Genomic DNA, 18,102 nt, shown 5'->3' with positions numbered 1-18,102 from the left:
AAGGGCATGTGTCATTGGCAGTGTATGTCACATGTCCTTGCCCTATAAGACCCAGCCATTTTCCACGTAGCCACCATTTTTTCACTGCTGCAGCTGCGTGTTAGACGGCACCGCTGTTGCTGTGTGCTCTATACTTTGAGTGTTAATTTCAAGTCAATTTTCGCACAAATCTACAGATAGCTTGGGAGTTGGGAATAGTTGTGATTGCAGTCCTTTTCAGGACTAGGTTACATCATTTCCTATGACTTTTATCAGGCAGGTCTGTGCTCTTAAATAGGTTGGTAGTAAAGACTAATTGTAATTGCAGTCCTTTTGAGGGCTAGGTTACATCAGTTCCTATCACTTTTATCAGGCAGATCTGTGCTCTTAAATAGATAGGTTGGGAGTAAAGACTAATTGTAATTGCAGTCCTTTTGAGGGCTAGGTTACATCAGTTGCAATGACTTTTTGCCAGACAAGTCTGTGCCAGTGCTGTGCAAGTTTTTTTCACAGCATTTGGCTAAATCTAGCTAAGCAAATCCTTTTTGGCCTCTTGCAGTGTGTGTTAGTCAGTGGAGAAGCCTATCTGTGTTGCAAGCTACACCACCTGTGTATAGAATACAAATTTTTTTACTGCACCTAGCCAAGTAAAACCTTTGGGCATAGCATCCTTCTATGAGTCCATCTATACTAACCTCCACCAGGTTGGAAATTCAAAATCATTTTTATCTGCATCTAGCTCTGAAAAAATATTTGGGCTTGTAGCACTGTGTGGGACTTTTTTCTATTAGTCCATCAATACTAACCTCCACCAGGTTGCAAATTCAAAATAATTTTTATCTGCATCTAGCTCTGAAAAATTATTTGGGCTTGGGCATGTAGCAGTGTGTGGCACTTGTTCTAATAGTCCATCCATACTAACCTCCACCAGGTTGCAAATTCAAAATAATATTTATCTGCATCTAGCTCTGAAAAAATATTTCGGCTTGGGCTTGTAGCAGTGTGTGGGACTTGTTCTATTAGTTCATCTAAACAAACCTCCACCAGGTTGCTGTTATGCACACGCCCGGACTGACTGGCGTGTGCGTGTTTATGTAGTGATTCCACTGTGCCATGAACCGGAGAGTGCCTGGAGGGGCGTAACTAAGTATCTGCCCGATCCGACCAAGGTCGCACGACGGCATACGACGCCAGTGCACCAGGGAGGAACCGAGCAGAGGAACCAGGGTCTACTCCAGGTCAGACTCCGGACACGGCTGTTGACCCACACCGGGGAATACAGGAACAGGCAGACTAGAGCACAGGCTGGGTAGGGTCCAGTACAGACTGGGAGACAAATTCGAAACCGCAAACGCGGTAGACAGAGCTGAGCAAAGCGAAAACCGCAGACGCGGTGGACAGAGCTGAGCAAAGCGAAAACCGCAGACGCGGCGGACAGAGCTGAGCAAAGCAAAAACCGCAGACGCGGCGGACAGAGCAGAGCAAAGCGAAAACCGCAGACGCGGCGGACAGAGCAGAGCAAAGCGAAAACCGCAGACGCGGCGGACAGAGCAGAGCAAAGCGAAAACCGCAGACGGGGCGGACAGAGCAGAGCAAAGCGAAAACCGCAGACGGGGCGGACAGAGCAGAGCAAAGCGAAAACCGCAGACGGGGCAGACAGAGCAGAGCAAAGCGAAAACCGCAGACGCGGCGGACAGAGCTGAGCAAAGCGAAAACCGCAGACACGGCGGACAGAGCTCAGCAAAGCAAAAACCGCAGACGCGGCGGACAGAGCAGAGCAAAGCGAAAACCGCGGACGCGGCGGACAGAGCTGAGCAAAGCGAAAACCGCAGACGCGGCGGACAGAGCTGAGCAAAGCGAAAACCGCAGACGCGGCGGACAGAGCAGAGCAAAGCGAAAACCGCAGACGGGGCAGACAGAGCAGAGCAAAGCGAAAACCGCAGACGGGGCGGACAGAGCAGAGCAAAGCGAAAACCGCAGACGGGGCGGACAGAGCAGAGCAAAGCGAAAACCGCAGACGCGGCGGACAGAGGTGAGCAAAGCGAAAACCGCAGACGCGGCGGACAGAGCTGAGCAAAGCGAAAACCGCAGACGCGGCGGACAGAGGTGAGCAAAGCGAAAACCGCAGACGCGGCGGACAGAGCTGAGCAAAGCGAAAACCGCAGACGCGGCGGACAGAGCAGAGCAAAGCGAAAACCGCAGACACGAGGAACAGGGCTCTGTTCACACGGAACAGACTAGAAAGGAAAGGCAGAACCAGATACCCACAGGGTACTTGCAGAGAAGTAGCGAGTGGACCACAAACTCACAAACGGAAGTACAGTGACAACGAGCAGGAGTTAGGTACGAGTTCAGACTCTGCAGAAAAAGGAATGGAACGGACATAGAGAAAAAAAAGGTAAAAGATAGGAGAGAGTTCAGACTGGAACTGAGTGTACGGAGGAGACCGACACTGCAGCGGGATACAGGAGCGGGTCTGGGAATACGGCCCCCAGAGAGGCAGAACGAACAGGCAAGGAGCGTGTTCAGACTGGCCTGGAAATACAGCCTCCAGGAGGGCGGAACGAACAGGCAAGGAACGAGTACAGACTGCAGGTTAAGGTACACAGATAGGACACAGTACAGACATGGGAACAGATACTGCAAGACAGGTAACATAGACAGGACCTGGCATGTCAGAGACAAAAGCCAACTAACAGGGCAAGATGCTCAGGCATCAGTTAATTGGGGCAGCTGATTTAAATACCAGGTGATAGACAGCAATAGGCTGAGGACGCACAAGGGGTGTGCCTGCAGCAGGTACAAAAAGCAGGAAGTGATCGGGCGCCGCCCTTAAGCAGCAGAAACAGACACAAACAGACAGCATGGAGGGAAGCCAGAGAGACACCCTGGACTGGAGATCAAGTACGCGCTCTTGCACAGTGGAAGATGGACCACTATGCAAGGACGCCGCCAGGTATGTTACAGTACCCCCCCCCCCCTTACGCCCCCTCTTCTTCAGGCCTGCCAGAATTTTCCGCAGGGAATTCGAGGACCAGTCGTTCACTTCAAGGAGATCACTTCCACTGTCCACGGGAAAAACTGATCTCATCTGGGTAGCTAGGATGCTACCTCCTATCCAGCCATCCTCAGCAACAGACGAAACAGGTGGAGTACCAGGAACAGCACACAAGGAAGTCTCTCTCCACTTATTATCAGGTAGCACCCCAGAGGGTTCAGGAGACAACTGGAAGTCCTCCGCCGGGTTGAAGGAGTGCAGAGACTCGGGGGTAACCTCTGCTTCGGGGTACATCTTGTCAAACTCACAGGATGAAATGGGCGAGGTATCAGGTACAAGATGTAGAAAAGTCCCTGTTACCTTGTTATCTGGTGGTACCCAGGAGGATTCAGAAAACAACTGGGGGTCCTCCGCCGGGTCGGAGTAGTGCAGAGACTCGGGGGTAACCTCTGCTTCGGAGTACACTAGGTCGGACTCGCTGGATGAAGCGGGCGAGGTATCAGGTACCGAATATAGAAGAGTACCTGTCCATTCGTTATCAGGTAGCACCCCGAAGGGTTCAGGAGACAACTGGAGGTCCTCCGCCTGGTCGGAGGGGTGTAGAGACTCGGGGATAACCTCTGCTTCGAGGTACATCTTGTCAAATTCACAGGAATAAATAGACGGGTTATCAGGTACAGGGTGAGAAAAAGTCACTGTCTCTTTGTTATCTGGTGGTACCCTGGAGGAGTCAGGAAACAACTGGAAGTCCTCTGCCGGGTCAGAAGAGTGCAGAGGCTCGGGGAAAACATCTGCTTCAGAGTACACTAGGTCGGACTCACTGGACGAAGCAAGCGAGGTATCAGATCCAGGATATAGGAAAGTCTCTGTCCATTCACCACCAGGTGGCACCCCGAAGGGTTCTGGAGACAACTGGAGGTCCTCTGCCTGGTCGGAGGGTTGTAGAGACTCGGGAGTGACCTCTGCTTCGGAGTACACTAGGTTGGACTCACTGGACGAAGCGAGCGAGGTATCAGGTACAGAGTATAGGAGAATCTCTGTCCTTTCGCTACCAGGTAGCACCCCGTAGGGTTCTGGAGACGACTGGAGGTCCTCCGCCTGGTCGGAGGGGTGTAGAGACTCGGGAGTAACCTCTGCTTCGGAGTACACTAGGTTGGACTCACTGGACGAAGCGAGCGAGGTATCAGGTACAAAGTATAGGAGAGTCTCTGTCCTTTCGCTACCAGGTAGCACCCCGAAGGGTTCTGGAGACAACTGGAGGTCCTCCGCCTGGTCGGAGGGGTGTAGAGACTCGGGGGTAACTACCACTTTGGGGTACCCATTGTCAGGCTCACAGGACGAAGCGGACAAAGTATCGAGTACCGAGTGTAGAGAAGTCTCTCTCCATTTGTCATCAAGTGGTATCCCGGAGGATTCAGGAGGCAACAGGGGGTCCTCCGCCAGGTAGTAGAGGTGCACAGACTCAGAGGTAACCACAGCTTTGGAGCATCCTTGGACATGCACACCGGTTAAAGTGGGTGAAGCATCTGATGCCGGGTGCAGGAAGTTCTCCTGTGTGGAGTCTGGATGGGCAGAAGTCTCTTCGGGCAGGAGAACCGGTGCACTACCCACGCACATTACCCGTTGGGGCTTCTCCGGGATACAGGGAGATGAAGCTTCAGTAGGGACTTCAAGGTTGGGGTCAGGAGGTCTCAGGGAGTACAGACCCTGGCGTGACGGCTTGCCTCTACGTCTAGCACGTCTGGACTGCCTCTTGAGGTTGGGAGAAGTATTCCAGAAAGCGTAGTCACCCTGTGAGGATTCTGGGTGGGCAGTAGTCTCATTGGGCTGGAGGACTATTGCGCTACCCACACACATTACCCATCGGGGCTGCTCCGGGATATTGGGAGGTGAAGCTTCAGCAGGAGCCTCCGGGTTAGGATCATCGAAGACCATTAGAAAGGCCACCAGGAAGGCCATTAGGTCCAGGAGGATCGGATCCTGTGTTTCATATAGGGGGTTGATCCATTCCAAGGCATCACCCGCCAGGTAAGACATAATGAATGCCACCTTAACCCGATCGGTGGGAAAACATAGAGGGTAGAACTTGAAGTGTAGCATGCATTGCTCCACAAATGCACGACTTTGTCTTGGATCCCCATAGTAACGTGGTGGATCCGCAGGAACGAGAGCAGATAGATCCATCTGGACGGGTGCGTAATTCGCCTGGAACTCAGCTGAGAAAAAAAAAAAAAAAAATTATTTATTTATTTTTAATGCATGTATTCGCTGGAAAACTTCTCAGAGAGCGAAGGCCATGGGGCTCAACGGGAACCAAGGCCTGAGCATGCTGTTATGCACACGCCACGCCGGACTGACTGGCGTGTGCGTGTTTATGTAGTGATTCCACTGTGCCATGAACCGGAGAGTGCCTGGAGGGGCGTAACTAAGTATCTGCCCGATCCGACCAAGGTCGCACGACGGCATACGACGCCAGTGCACCAGGGAGGAACCGAGCAGAGGAACCAGGGTCTACTCCAGGTCAGACTCCGGACACGGCTGTTGACCCACACCGGGGAATACAGGAACAGGCAGACTAGAGCACAGGCTGGGTAGGGTCCAGTACAGACTGGGAGACAAATTCGAAACCGCAAACGCGGTAGACAGAGCTGAGCAAAGCGAAAACCGCAGACACGGTGGACAGAGCTGAGCAAAGCGAAAACCGCAGACGCGGCGGACAGAGCTGAGCAAAGCAAAAACCGCAGACGCGGCGGACAGAGCTGAGCAAAGCAAAAACCGCAGACGCGGCGGACAGAGCAGAGCAAAGCGAAAACCGCAGACGCGGCGGACAGAGCAGAGCAAAGCGAAAACCGCAGACGCGGCGGACAGAGCAGAGCAAAGCGAAAACCGCAGACGGGGCGGACAGAGCAGAGCAAAGCGAAAACCGCAGACGGGGCAGACAGAGCAGAGCAAAGCGAAAACCGCAGACGGGGCAGACAGAGCAGAGCAAAGCGAAAACCGCAGACGCGGCGGACAGAGCTTAGCAAAGCGAAAACCGCAGACGCGGCGGACAGAGCTCAGCAAAGCAAAAACCGCAGACGCGGCGGACAGAGCAGAGCAAAGCGAAAACCGCAGACGCGGCGGACAGAGCAGAGCAAAGCGAAAACCGCAGACGCGGCGGACAGAGCAGAGCAAAGCGAAAACCGCAGACGGGGCGGACAGAGCAGAGCAAAGCGAAAACCGCAGACGGGGCAGACAGAGCAGAGCAAAGCGAAAACCACAGACGCGGCGGACAGAGCTGAGCAAAGCGAAAACCGCAGACGCGGCGGACAGAGCTGAGCAAAGCGAAAACCGCAGACGCGGCGGACAGAGCTGAGCAAAGCGAAAACCGCAGACGCGGCGGACAGAGCAGAGCAAAGCGAAAACCGCAGACACGAGGAACAGGGCTCTGTTCACACGGAACAGACTAGAAGGGAAAGGCAGAACCAGATACCCACAGGGTACTTGCAGAGAAGTAGCGAGTGGACCACAAACTCACAAACGGAAGTACAGTGACAACGAGCAGGAGTTAGGTACGAGTTCAGACTCTGCAGAAAAAGGAATGGAACGGACATAGAGAAAAAAAAGGTAAAAGATAGGAGAGAGTTCAGACTGGAACTGAGTGTACGGAGGAGACCGACACTGCAGCGGGATACAGGAGCGGGTCTGGGAATACGGCCCCCAGAGAGGCAGGACGAACAGGCAAGGAGCGTGTTCAGACTGGCCTGGAAATACAGCCTCCAGGAGGGCGGAACGAACAGGCAAGGAACTAGTACAGACTGCAGGTTAAGGTACACAGATAGGACACAGTACAGACATGGGAACAGATACTGCAAGACAGGTAACATAGACAGGACCTGGCATGTCAGAGACAAAAGCCAACTAACAGGGCAAGATGCTCAGGCATCAGTTAATTGGGGCAGCTGATTTAAATACCAGGTGATAGACAGCAATAGGCTGAGGACGCACAAGGGGTGTGCCTGCAGCAGGTACAAAAAGCAGGAAGTGATCGGGCGCCGCCCTTAAGCAGCAGAAACAGACACAAACAGACAGCATGGAGGGAAGCCAGAGAGACACCCTGGACTGGAGATCAAGTACGCGCTCTTGCACAGTGGAAGATGGACCACTATGCAAGGACGCCGCCAGGTATGTTACAGTTGCAAATTCAAAATAATTTTTATCTGCATCTAGCTCTGAAAAAATATTTGGGCTTGGGCTTGTAGCAGTGAGTGGGACTTGTTTAATTAGTCCATCTATACTAACCTCCACCAGGTTGCAAATTCAAAATAATTTTTATCTGCATCTAGCTCTGAAAAAATATTTGGGCTTGGGCTTGTAGCAGTGAGTGGGACTTGTTTAATTAGTCCATCTATACTAACCTCCACCAGGTTGCAAATTCTAAATAATTTTTATCTGCATCTAGCTCTGAAAAAATATTTGGGCTTGGGTTTGTAGCAGTGTGTGGGACTTGTTCTATTAGTCCATCTATACTAACCTCCACCAGGTTGCAAATTCAAAATAATTTTTATCTGCATCTAGCTCTGAAAAAATATTTGGGCTTGGGCTTGTATCAGTGTGTGGGACTTGTTCTCTTAGTCCATCTATACTAACCTCCACCAGGTTGCAAATTCAAAATAATATTTATCTGCATCTAGCTCTGAAAAAATATTTGGGCTTGGGCTTGTAGCAGTGAGTGGGACTTGTTCTATTAGTCCATCTATACTAACCTCCACCAGGTTGCAAATTCAAAATAATTTTTATCTGCATCTAACTCTGAAAAAATATTTGGGCTTGGGCTTGTAGCAGTGTGTGGGACTTGTTCTATTAGTCCATCTATACTAACCTCCACCAGGCTGCAAATTCAAAATAATTTTCATCTGCATATAGCTCTGAAAAAATATTTGGGCTTGGGCTTGTAGCAGTGTGTGGGACTTGTTCTATTAGTCCATCTATACTAACCTCCACCAGGCTGCAAATTCAAAATAATTTTCATCTTCATATAGCTCTGAAAAATATTTGGGCTTGGGCTTGTAACAGTGTGTGGGACTTGTTCTATTAGTCCATCTATACTTACCTCCACCAGGTTGCAAATTCAAAATAATTTTTATCTGCATCTAGCTCTGAACAAATATTTGGGCTTGGGCTTGTAGCAGTGTGTGGGACTTGTTCTATTAGTCCATGTATACTAACCTCCACCAGGTTGCAAATTCAAAATAATTTTTATCAGCATCTAGCTCTGAAAAAATATTTGGGCTTGGGCTTGTAGCAGTGTGTGGGACTTGTTCTATTAGTCCATCTATACTAACCTCCACCAGGTTGCAAATTCAAAATAATTTTTATGTGCTTCTAGCTCTGAAAAAATATTTGGGCTTGTAGCAGTGTGTGGGACTTGTTCTGTTAGTGCATCTATACTAACCTCCACCAGGTTGCAAATTAAAAATAATTTTTATCTGCATCTAGCTCTGAAAAAATATTTGGGCTTGTGTGTGGGACTTGTTCTATTAGTTCATCTATACTAACCTCCACCACATGTGTATGTAATAAAATTGTTTTACTGCATCTAACCCAGCCAATACTTTTGGGCTATTACCAGAGTTTGGCCACTCAGCTCTGCTCGGTTCCCATCCATTGTTATTTGTGCAAACAACTCCAGAGTTGTGAATTAGTTAACCACCAAAATGAGTGGAAAAAGGCCTGCTGCTGGTGGAAAGGGGAATAGGCGTGTTGGGAAGGGAAAAAAAGGTTGTGTCCGTGGGGTAGGTGTTAAAGCAACAGTAACATCTGCAGAAGAAAGACCATCTTCCAACCAAACTAAGATGTCTACTTCTTTTAGCGGACAATGTGACAAGATCCCTTTCTTACGGCCATGCCAATAGCTACAAATTCCAGATGAGGCACAAAAACAGCAGGTGCTTCAACGGATATCAAGTGCTCCTTTAAGTGGGCTTTCCTCCACCTCAACTTCAACATCACAAATACTCCAGTCCTCAGAGGTGTCACCCCAATCGCACTTGCTTCCTCACAGTTCCCAAGTCTCCAGCTGCCCGTCTGAGTATGGGGTAGAACAGATGGTTGAGTCTGCAGAGCTGTTTACTCATACTATAGCCTTGGAATCAGAGGTTGGCTCCAGAGCTTCTGTGAATCCAGATGAGGAAATGATCAGCACTGATGCCCAGAATCTTTAAGAGTCGGATCCAGGACCAGACGCAGAAGGTTCTGACCATAATGTAGACCCTCGTTCCCAAACTGTAACTCCTGTTGCTGGAGACAATGAAGAAGACGATGATGAGACTCAAATACCTGAATGGAGCGACAACTTGAGTTTTTTGTCAGGGCATAAAGAGGTTGGCTCTGAGGATGACGGGTGTGATAACACACAGGGTGATGATGACGAGGTTGGAGATCCCACTTACTGTCAACCCACAGTCAGCCAGTCGATGAGGTCAGCAGAGGAGGTGGAGGAGGATGCTTGTGACGACGAGGTCAGGTTGCGCCTTCCTGGACAGAGACATAGTACTGGTAGCACATCAACAACTGCATCCTCAAACACAACTCTGCCTCTGACCACAAGTCGTGGTGGCTCTTCAGGTCGCATGGGTGCTAAGCTTTGCATAGCCTGGGCATTTTTTCAGATCGATAAGGATGACCCAACTCGTGTTATCTGTAACATTTGTCAGCAAAAGCTAAGTAGAGGCCAAACAATACATAGTTTGAGTACTTCATGCATGAACCGGCACATGGATATGAAGCATAAGTTGCAGTGGGAAGCTCAATGTGCTACAATGCGGCCTAGAAGGCCGGGCCAACCACCGTCTGCCACATCTTGTGCATCCGCAGCCTCTTCATCCTCTGTGAATGGGGGGACAGCAGTCACACCTGTTTTGGGACGCAGACCTGCGACCTCTTTACCCGCAACAGCCAGCGTGATTGGCAGGTCATCATTTTCTTTGGAGGTGGAAACAGCTGGTGTTCAGCGCTGTACGACATCGATAGCACCACCTTTGGATCAAGGCAACCTAACATGTCTGCCTGCATCTTCCTCACAGACCGGCAGTTTTCCGGGGACACCCTTTTCAACCCCGTCTAAGCACAACAGCCAGCTCTAGGATCCTCAGATGTGGACAAGTAAAAGACCATTTCCTCCTAACCATGAGAAAGCTAAGAGGTTGAATTTCACCATCTGCAAGCTCTTGGCTACAGAAATGCTACCTTTCCACCTGGTGGACACAGAGGATTTTCGAGACCTTATGTCCGTCGCAATGCCCCAGTACCAGATGCCCTGTCGGCACTACTTCTCAAACAAAGGTGTGCCTGCCCTCCACCAGCATGTCGCACACAACATCACCGCTTCTTTGAGATACTCTGTGTGTGACAGGGTGCATTTCACCAAAGACACTTGGATGAGTAGGCATGGACAGGGGCGTTACATGTTGCTGACTGGGCACTGGGTAACTATGGTGACAGCAGAACAAGGGGCTGCTGTCCAAGTCTTGCCGTCCCCACGAGTTGTGCATCAATCCTCTTTATCTCGAAGTTCCTCCACTGCTTCTGCCTCCTCAACCTCCTCTCAGTCCTCCACCTGCACCCAAAGCCTGTCTGGTCATGCCACAAGCTTTCTAACTGCGCAGAAGGGATCCTGCACACCTCCTTACTATGCTGACAGCAGGGCTCAACGTCATCAGGCGGTTTTTACTTTGAAATGTCTGGGAAATGTGAGTCACACAGCTGAGGAGTTGTGGTCAGCTCTTGAGAACCAGTTTCATGAATGGTTGTCTCCACTGGACCTGAAACCAGGGAAGGCCGTGTGCGACAATGCTGCAAACCTGGGTGAGGCCCTTCACCGGGGCAATGTCACACACATGCCTTGTATGGCTCACGTGTTGGATCTGGTTGTCCAGCAATTTTTAGCCCACTATCCCGGACTATATGGCCTTCTGCAGAGGGCACAGTCGCTGTGTGCTCACTTCCGCCGTTCGCATCCCGCAGCTCAGCGACTTACATATCTACAGAAGTCATTGGGCCTGCCACTTCACCGGCTAAAATGCGATGTGCCTACCCAGTGGAATTCAACTCTGCACATGTTGCAGCGACTGTGGCAGCACCGACAAGCCCTGGTGCAATATGTTCTGATGTATAGCCAGGGCCAACGAGATACAGAGGTGGGGCAAATCACGCTGGAGGAGTGGTCTCAGATCAGGGACCTATGCACCCTTCTGCACAGTTTTGAAATGGCGACAAAGATGTTTAGTGCTGACGATGCCATTATCAGCATGACTATTCCAGTGATAGATTTCTGTTTAACATGTGCTCCAGCATGTATGAGTCAGGTGGTGGCACAAGAGGAGGTGGAGGAAGTAGAGGAGGAGGAGTTGTATGCGGAAGGGCTAACATCTGCAAGGTCCAGACGGTCATCAGCACCAAGGCGGCAGGCATGTGAGGGTGGGGGAGATGGTTTTACCAGGGCGCATGGTAGCAGCCAAACTAGTGAGGAAGGTGCAGGAGCCCAGGATGAAGTGGAGGACGAACTGATGGAAGACTCATCAGATGAGGGAGACCTCACTAGTGGTGCACGTAGTGAATCTCACAGTTCCAACTTGCCAACCGTGGTACCGTCGAGTGTTCAGCACTCAAAACGTAACAGAAAAACAGTATCTGCTGGTAACATCAATTTTGCGGAATCATTTCACCACTTTTTTAGCCCATCCTTTACAAGGCCACAGGAGACAAGAAGTCTGACACATAGTCAACGCCTAGAGATGATGGTACAGGAGTATCTCCAAGTAAACATTGAAGCCATGACTGTGTCACTGGACCCTTGCTCTTTTTGGGCTTCAAATCTGGATAAATGGCCGGAGATCACCACTTACGCCTTGGAGATCTTGTCATGCCCTGCAGCCAGCGTTCTGTCTGAACGTGTGTTCAGCACTGCTGGTGGTGTGCTGACAGATAAGCGCACGCGGCTCTCCACTGATAATGTAGACAGACTCACGTTCATAAAGATGAACAAATCAAGGATCCGAAACGACTTTTCTACCCCTGTGTCATCCTGGGGAGAGTAAAAGCTTGATGATTTGTTAAAATCACCTCACCAACCGTTTTAAGCTTTCAAATTACTAATCATGTTTATCTGTATCTTGGCTGGAAATTAATTTGGGCCTTGTAGCAGTGTGCAGTACTGATTCTACTAGGCCATCTATACTAAACTCCACCAGATTTCAAATTTCTAATCATGTTTATCTGTATCTTGGCTGGAAAATAATTTGGCCCTTGTAGCAGTGTGCAGTACTGATTCTATTAGGCCGTCTATACTAAACTCCACCAGATTTAAAGTTACTAATCATGTTTATCTGTATCTTGGCTGGAAAATAATTTGGGCCTTGTAGCAGTTTGCAGTACTGATTCTGTTAGCCCATCTATCCTAAACTCCACCAGATTTAAAATTAATAATAATTTTTAGCTGCATCTAGCCCGGAAAATAATTTTGGGGCTCCTAGATGCGCAAGACACATGAGTACCTTCTTGCTGCACTACCTGCAACATGACCCTCAGATTGTCAGAATTCAAAATAATCCTGACTACTGGGTTGCCACACTCTTAGATCACCCACACTCTTCGATCAACCTTTTCATTTTAATAAAGAACAAAAAAATGGTCATTTTTGATATTATAAGCATTAGCAGGTTATTAGAAACTGAAATCAAACAGTTTTCAACTCAAAACTTTATTCTAGGTGATGTTACATTTGCACATAGGACCCCTTGTTCGAAAGGAGCTTCTGAACTCTCTCGTCCATTGAATTTGTCAGGTTTTGGATGGTTTCTGCTTAAATTGTTTTGCATGAGGACAGAATACCCTCCCAGAGCTGTTGCTTAGATGTGAACTGCCTCCCGCCATCATAGACACTCCTTTTGATGATGCTCCAGAGGTTCTCAATGGGGTTGAAGTCAGGGGAGCATGGGGGTCACACAATAAGTTTTTCCCCTTTTATGCCCATATCAGCCAGAGATGCAGATGTGTTATGTGCAGCATGAGATGGTGCATTATCATGCATGAAAATGATCTTGCTGCGGAATACACGGTTCTTCTTCTTGAACCATGGCAAGAAGTGCTGTTTGAGAAACTCCACATACATTATGGAGTTCATCTTTACCCCTTCAGGGAAACTAAAGGGGCCGACAATCTCTCTCCCCATGATTCCAGCCCAAAACATTACTCCACCTCCTCCTTGTTGGTGCCGTAGCCTTGTTTGCATGGGGTGTCCATCAACCAGCCATCCTTCACTACATCCATCTGGACCATCGAGCGTTGCACGGCACTCATCGGTGAACCAAACAGTTTTGAAGTCAGTCTTCATGTATTGTTTGGCCCACTGGAGCCGTTTCTGCTTGTGTACAGTGGATAGAGGATGTCGACAGGATGGCTTACGCACAGCTGCAAACCTCTGAAGGACCCTGCATCTTGTTGTTCTGGGGACATTGGAGGCACCAGCAGCTTCAAAAACTTGTCTGCTGCTATGACAAGGCTTTTTTGCCGCTGCTCTTTTAACCTGACGTAATTGCCTGTAGGAAAGAGTCCTCAATTTTCCCTTATCAGCACGCACACGTGTGTACTGTGAATCAGCTACATACTTCTTGATTGTGCGATGATCAGGATGAAGTGTCTTGGCAATGTTGATTGTAGTCATGCCTTGACCTAAACACTCCACAATTTGTTGCTTCTCAGCAGCCGACACATCCTTTTTCTTTCCCATTTTGGCAGAAAATGTAGGCTGCTTAATAAAGTGGGACAGCCTTCTTAAGTAGTCTTGCCTTTCATTGGACACACCTGCCAAACTAATTACCACAGGTGTCTGCAATTGCTTACATTGATATAAAGAGTCCTGACACACATCACCATCAATGAGTTTAACTGACAAACAAAAAAATTCTTATCTTATCACTCCTAAACACTTTTTGCATAATAATTTGGAACACAGTGTACATGTGCTTTTCCACAAAACACCAGTGGTTCACGTAGTGAATCTTACAGTTCTAACTTGCCAACCGTGGTCTGTATGGAGTTGTTCAATAAAGGGCCCAAAATTAAGATAACATAGATGGGAGAGGTCTCTATGAATAGGAATTCCTAAGTATTTGATACCCTGTGAGGGCCAGGCAAAGGGAAAGTTGGACTGGATGGAATCCTGTATGGATTTGGGGAGGGAGACATCGAGGGCCTCAGACTTCGCTGCATTGATTTTAAAATTTGACCATGTAACAAAGTGATCTATTTCAGCCAAAACAGCAGGGATGGATATATGTGATTGAGTGATATATACTAGGACATCATCAGCAAATAGAGAGCACTTGTACTCGGTGCCTCCCACCTCAATCCACCTAATATTGGGGTTATGGCGAATTGATGAGAGCAGGTGCTCCGTCACTAGGATGCATAAGAGAGGGGACAGAGGACATCCCTGCCTTGTCCCATTGGTGATTATGAAAGGTGATGAAAATGTTCCATTAATCTTCAGCCTAGGTGACGTATTGCGATACAGGGCCGTGATTTTGCCTATAAAAGGGTCCTCTAGACCCCTACCCCAAGCTTTTTAAGAGAATAATATATGGCGTGCCAGGATACTCTATGGAATGCTTTCTCAGCATCCAACGAGAGTATCTAATGACAAATTTTTAACTGCATCTAGCTTAGGAAATACTTTGTGCCTAGTAGCAGTGTCTGCTAGTCAGCAGATTATCCCAGCTGTTAAGCAAGCTACACCACCTGTAGTTTGGACGCTTAATTTTTTCAAAGGAAATGGTTCGGGCCTCCAGGACACTCAGTGAAGAGCATCGGGGAGGCACCCCAAGGCACAGGGGCTGGGACTGGCGGTAGGACGCCTTGCGGTGGACCGCCAAGCTCGATCCTTATAAAAGCTGTTTAACTGCAGCAGCTTTAGTGGACGCTACTGGAGGTGGAATTACTGCAGCTGCTGGCATGAGACTTGCCCCCAATAGATCCTTGTAAAAGGATTTAAAGTGTACTCATTCAAAGTAGAGAGACAATTTAAATTAAAAAGATTATACCTGCCTCCACCAGCGGACAGGCACCAGTATTGGGAGAGGGGGGCTGGCCGTCAGGTTCCACCGTGGCTCTGGCACAAACCCGGCGACACGGAGGTCACACGGGCAGTAACGGACTGGCCGTGTCGGCTTCGCACTTTTTTGGTTTTAGAAGGGCATGACATGCCTATATCTGTGTCTCCCCCTCCTTTTACTCCTCCACCTCTTTTCTTTTCGCATGACTATATGTATTTGTCACTTTTCCATTTGTTAGTTGTGTCTTCTGAGCAGTTTGTCAGCTTTTGGACACCTTTGAAGTGTTTTCTATGTGTTTCTATTTGCCTACCATTCGTTTTAACGGTGTTCGAAGGTGTTTGACGAACAGTTCGACGAACATATGGGTGTTCGACGAACCGAACCGAACTCGAACACTACGGGGGTGGCTCAACACTACTCATGTTATCTGCAAACTTTGCAATAAAAAACTCAGTGGAGGGAAAACGTGCAATAATTTGACTATTACATGCATGATCCTTCACATGCGCAATCAACATGCGTTATGCTGGCAATCTTACTGCGCTGAAATGTGGACCTCAAGAACCATCAGCTGCCCCATCAACTGCACCCGCTGCTTCTTCCTCCTCCTCTGTTACCGTAAGTATTGTCACGCAGGTCTCCCACCACAGAACCTCCGGTTCTCTACGCGCTCCAGTCAGGCTTAGTGATAGCTCATCAGCAATAATGGAAGCCGACATGCCTGCTGTATTTGTTTCACCGAACACACCACATGTTTCTCAATGCACCGTAACATCTCCACCTGCACCTCAATCACGGTCCACCAGTTTGTCCTGTTTACCTTACTCTGCCCTCTCTCAGCACTGCAGCCAGCCCTAAGTCCCGCTGTTGTGGTCACATAAAAGATTGTTTCATCCTACACATGAGAAAGCTAAGAAGTTGATCTCCACCATCTCCAATCTGTTGGCTACGGAAATGCTGCTGATATATACAAATTGTTTCCGAAAGCTGATGGCTGTCGCAGTCCCCCAGTACCAGTTGCCCAGTCACCATTACTTCTCTACGAAAGCTGTGCCTGTGCTACACCAGCATATCGCAGAAAACATCACCTTTTCCTTGACTAAATCTATGTCTGCCAGGATGCTTTTCACCACAGACACCTGGACAAGTAAGCATGGCCAAGGGCATTACATCTCACTGACTGAATATTGGGTGACTCTGGTGGCTTTGGGGGCAGGCAGGGAAGGGGCTGCTCCACAAATCTTGGAAGCCCCAAGGCTTGCAGAACAAACCTCTGTATTTTACACTTCCTCCACTGCTTCTGCCTCCTTCACCTCCTCTAGGGCCTCCACCTGTGCACTCAACCTCTGCCTTCATGAGACACGCGTTCCAACAGTGCAGAGCGAATCCACATCCCCTTCGTACTGCACAGCCAGGGCTCACCGCAATCAGGAAGTGTTGAAATTAATATGCTTTGGAGATTGCAGTCATAAAGCTGAAGAGTTGTGGACAGCTCTCCAGGCTGAGTTTGAGCAATGGCTGTTTCCACTGAACCTGGAGCCAGGGAAGGCCATGTGCGATAACGGTGCGAACCTGGTGGCGCCCCTACGCCAAGGCAAGCTCACACACGTGCCTTGCATGGCTCACATCCTCAACCAGGTGGTATAGCGATTTCTGCGCAACTATCCCGGCCTGGATGAGCTGCTTCAGAAAGCACAGAAGCTGTGTGCTCACTTACGCCGTTCACACCACTCATGTCATTGACTTGCATCGATACAGAGGTCTTTGTCCATGCAAGTTAACAGGTTGATGTGCGAAGTGCCGTCACGGTGGAATTCCACTCTGCAAATGTTGCAGCGACTGTGGCAGCTGCAACAATCCCTGATGCAGTATGTCATGTTGTATAGTATGGGCCAATGCAGTATGGAGTGGGCACAGATTAAGGACCTCTGCACCCTTCTGCACAGTTTTGAAATGGCTACTAAAATGGTTAGCACTGACAATGCCATCATCAGCATCACTATTCCGGTCATCTACATGCTGGAGCAGACTTTGAATAACCTTTGGCAGTAGGTGGTTGTCCCAGAAGAAGAGGAGGATGCAGAAGGGACAAGAATGTCTCAAAGTTCCAGACTGTCGCCACTCAGAAGGATGCCAAGTGATGGTGGATTACTACTATCGAGGGGGGTTGGTGATTAGAGATGAGCGGTGTTCGACTCGAACTGTTCGCCAATCTCAAATTCGAGCTGTTTTGGGCGGTGTTTGAGCCGTTCGCGAACACGAACGATTTGAAAAAAATTCGGCTGTTCGAGGTTATGTTCGATAACTGTTCGTGTACCAAAATCATAACTGGATTTTTTCTCAGTAATGCTGAAAATTCAGGTTAATACGCAGTTTGAGTGTACAGCGGGGCGGGAAGAGGGGCAGGGGATGGATGTCTGCAGGAATAATGAAGATCTCCATTTTTTTTTCTCTTTCCCGCATTTACAGTGGGGAGGTGCAATCTGTCAGCCTATCAGCAGCGCACACACGGAGCGAACTGCTTTTTTTCACACAAGCAAGGGCATGTGTCAATGGCAGTGTATGTCACATGTCCTTGCCCTATAAGACCCAGCCATTTTCCCCGTCGCCACCATTTTATCACTGCTGCAGCTGCGTGTTAGACAGAACCGCTGTTTCTGTGTGCGCTATACTTTGTTCATTTCAAGCCTATTTTCGCACAAATCTACAGATAGCTTGGGAGTAGGGAAGAGATTGTGATTGCAGTCCTTTTAATGACTAGGTTACATCATTTCCTACAACTTTTATCAGGCAGGTCTGTGCTCTTAAATAGATAGTTGGGAGTAAAGACTAATTGTAATTGCAGTCCTTTTCAGGGCTAGGTTACATCAGTTCCTACCACTTTTTGCCAGGCAGGTCTGTGCCAGTGCTGTGCAAGTTTTTTTCACAGCATATGGCTAAATCTAGCAAAGCAAATCCTTTTTGGCCTATTGCAGAGTGTGTTAGTCTGTGGAGTAGCCTATCTGTGTTGCAAGCTACACCACCTGTGTATAG

The sequence above is a fragment of the Phyllobates terribilis genome, unplaced genomic scaffold, assembly GCF_046119375.1.
Source record: "Phyllobates terribilis strain yellow unplaced genomic scaffold, ASM4611937v1 Scaffold_3__8_contigs__length_932513732, whole genome shotgun sequence".
NCBI lineage: Eukaryota > Metazoa > Chordata > Amphibia > Anura > Dendrobatidae > Phyllobates > Phyllobates terribilis.
This window is presented reverse-complemented; position numbering follows the sequence as displayed.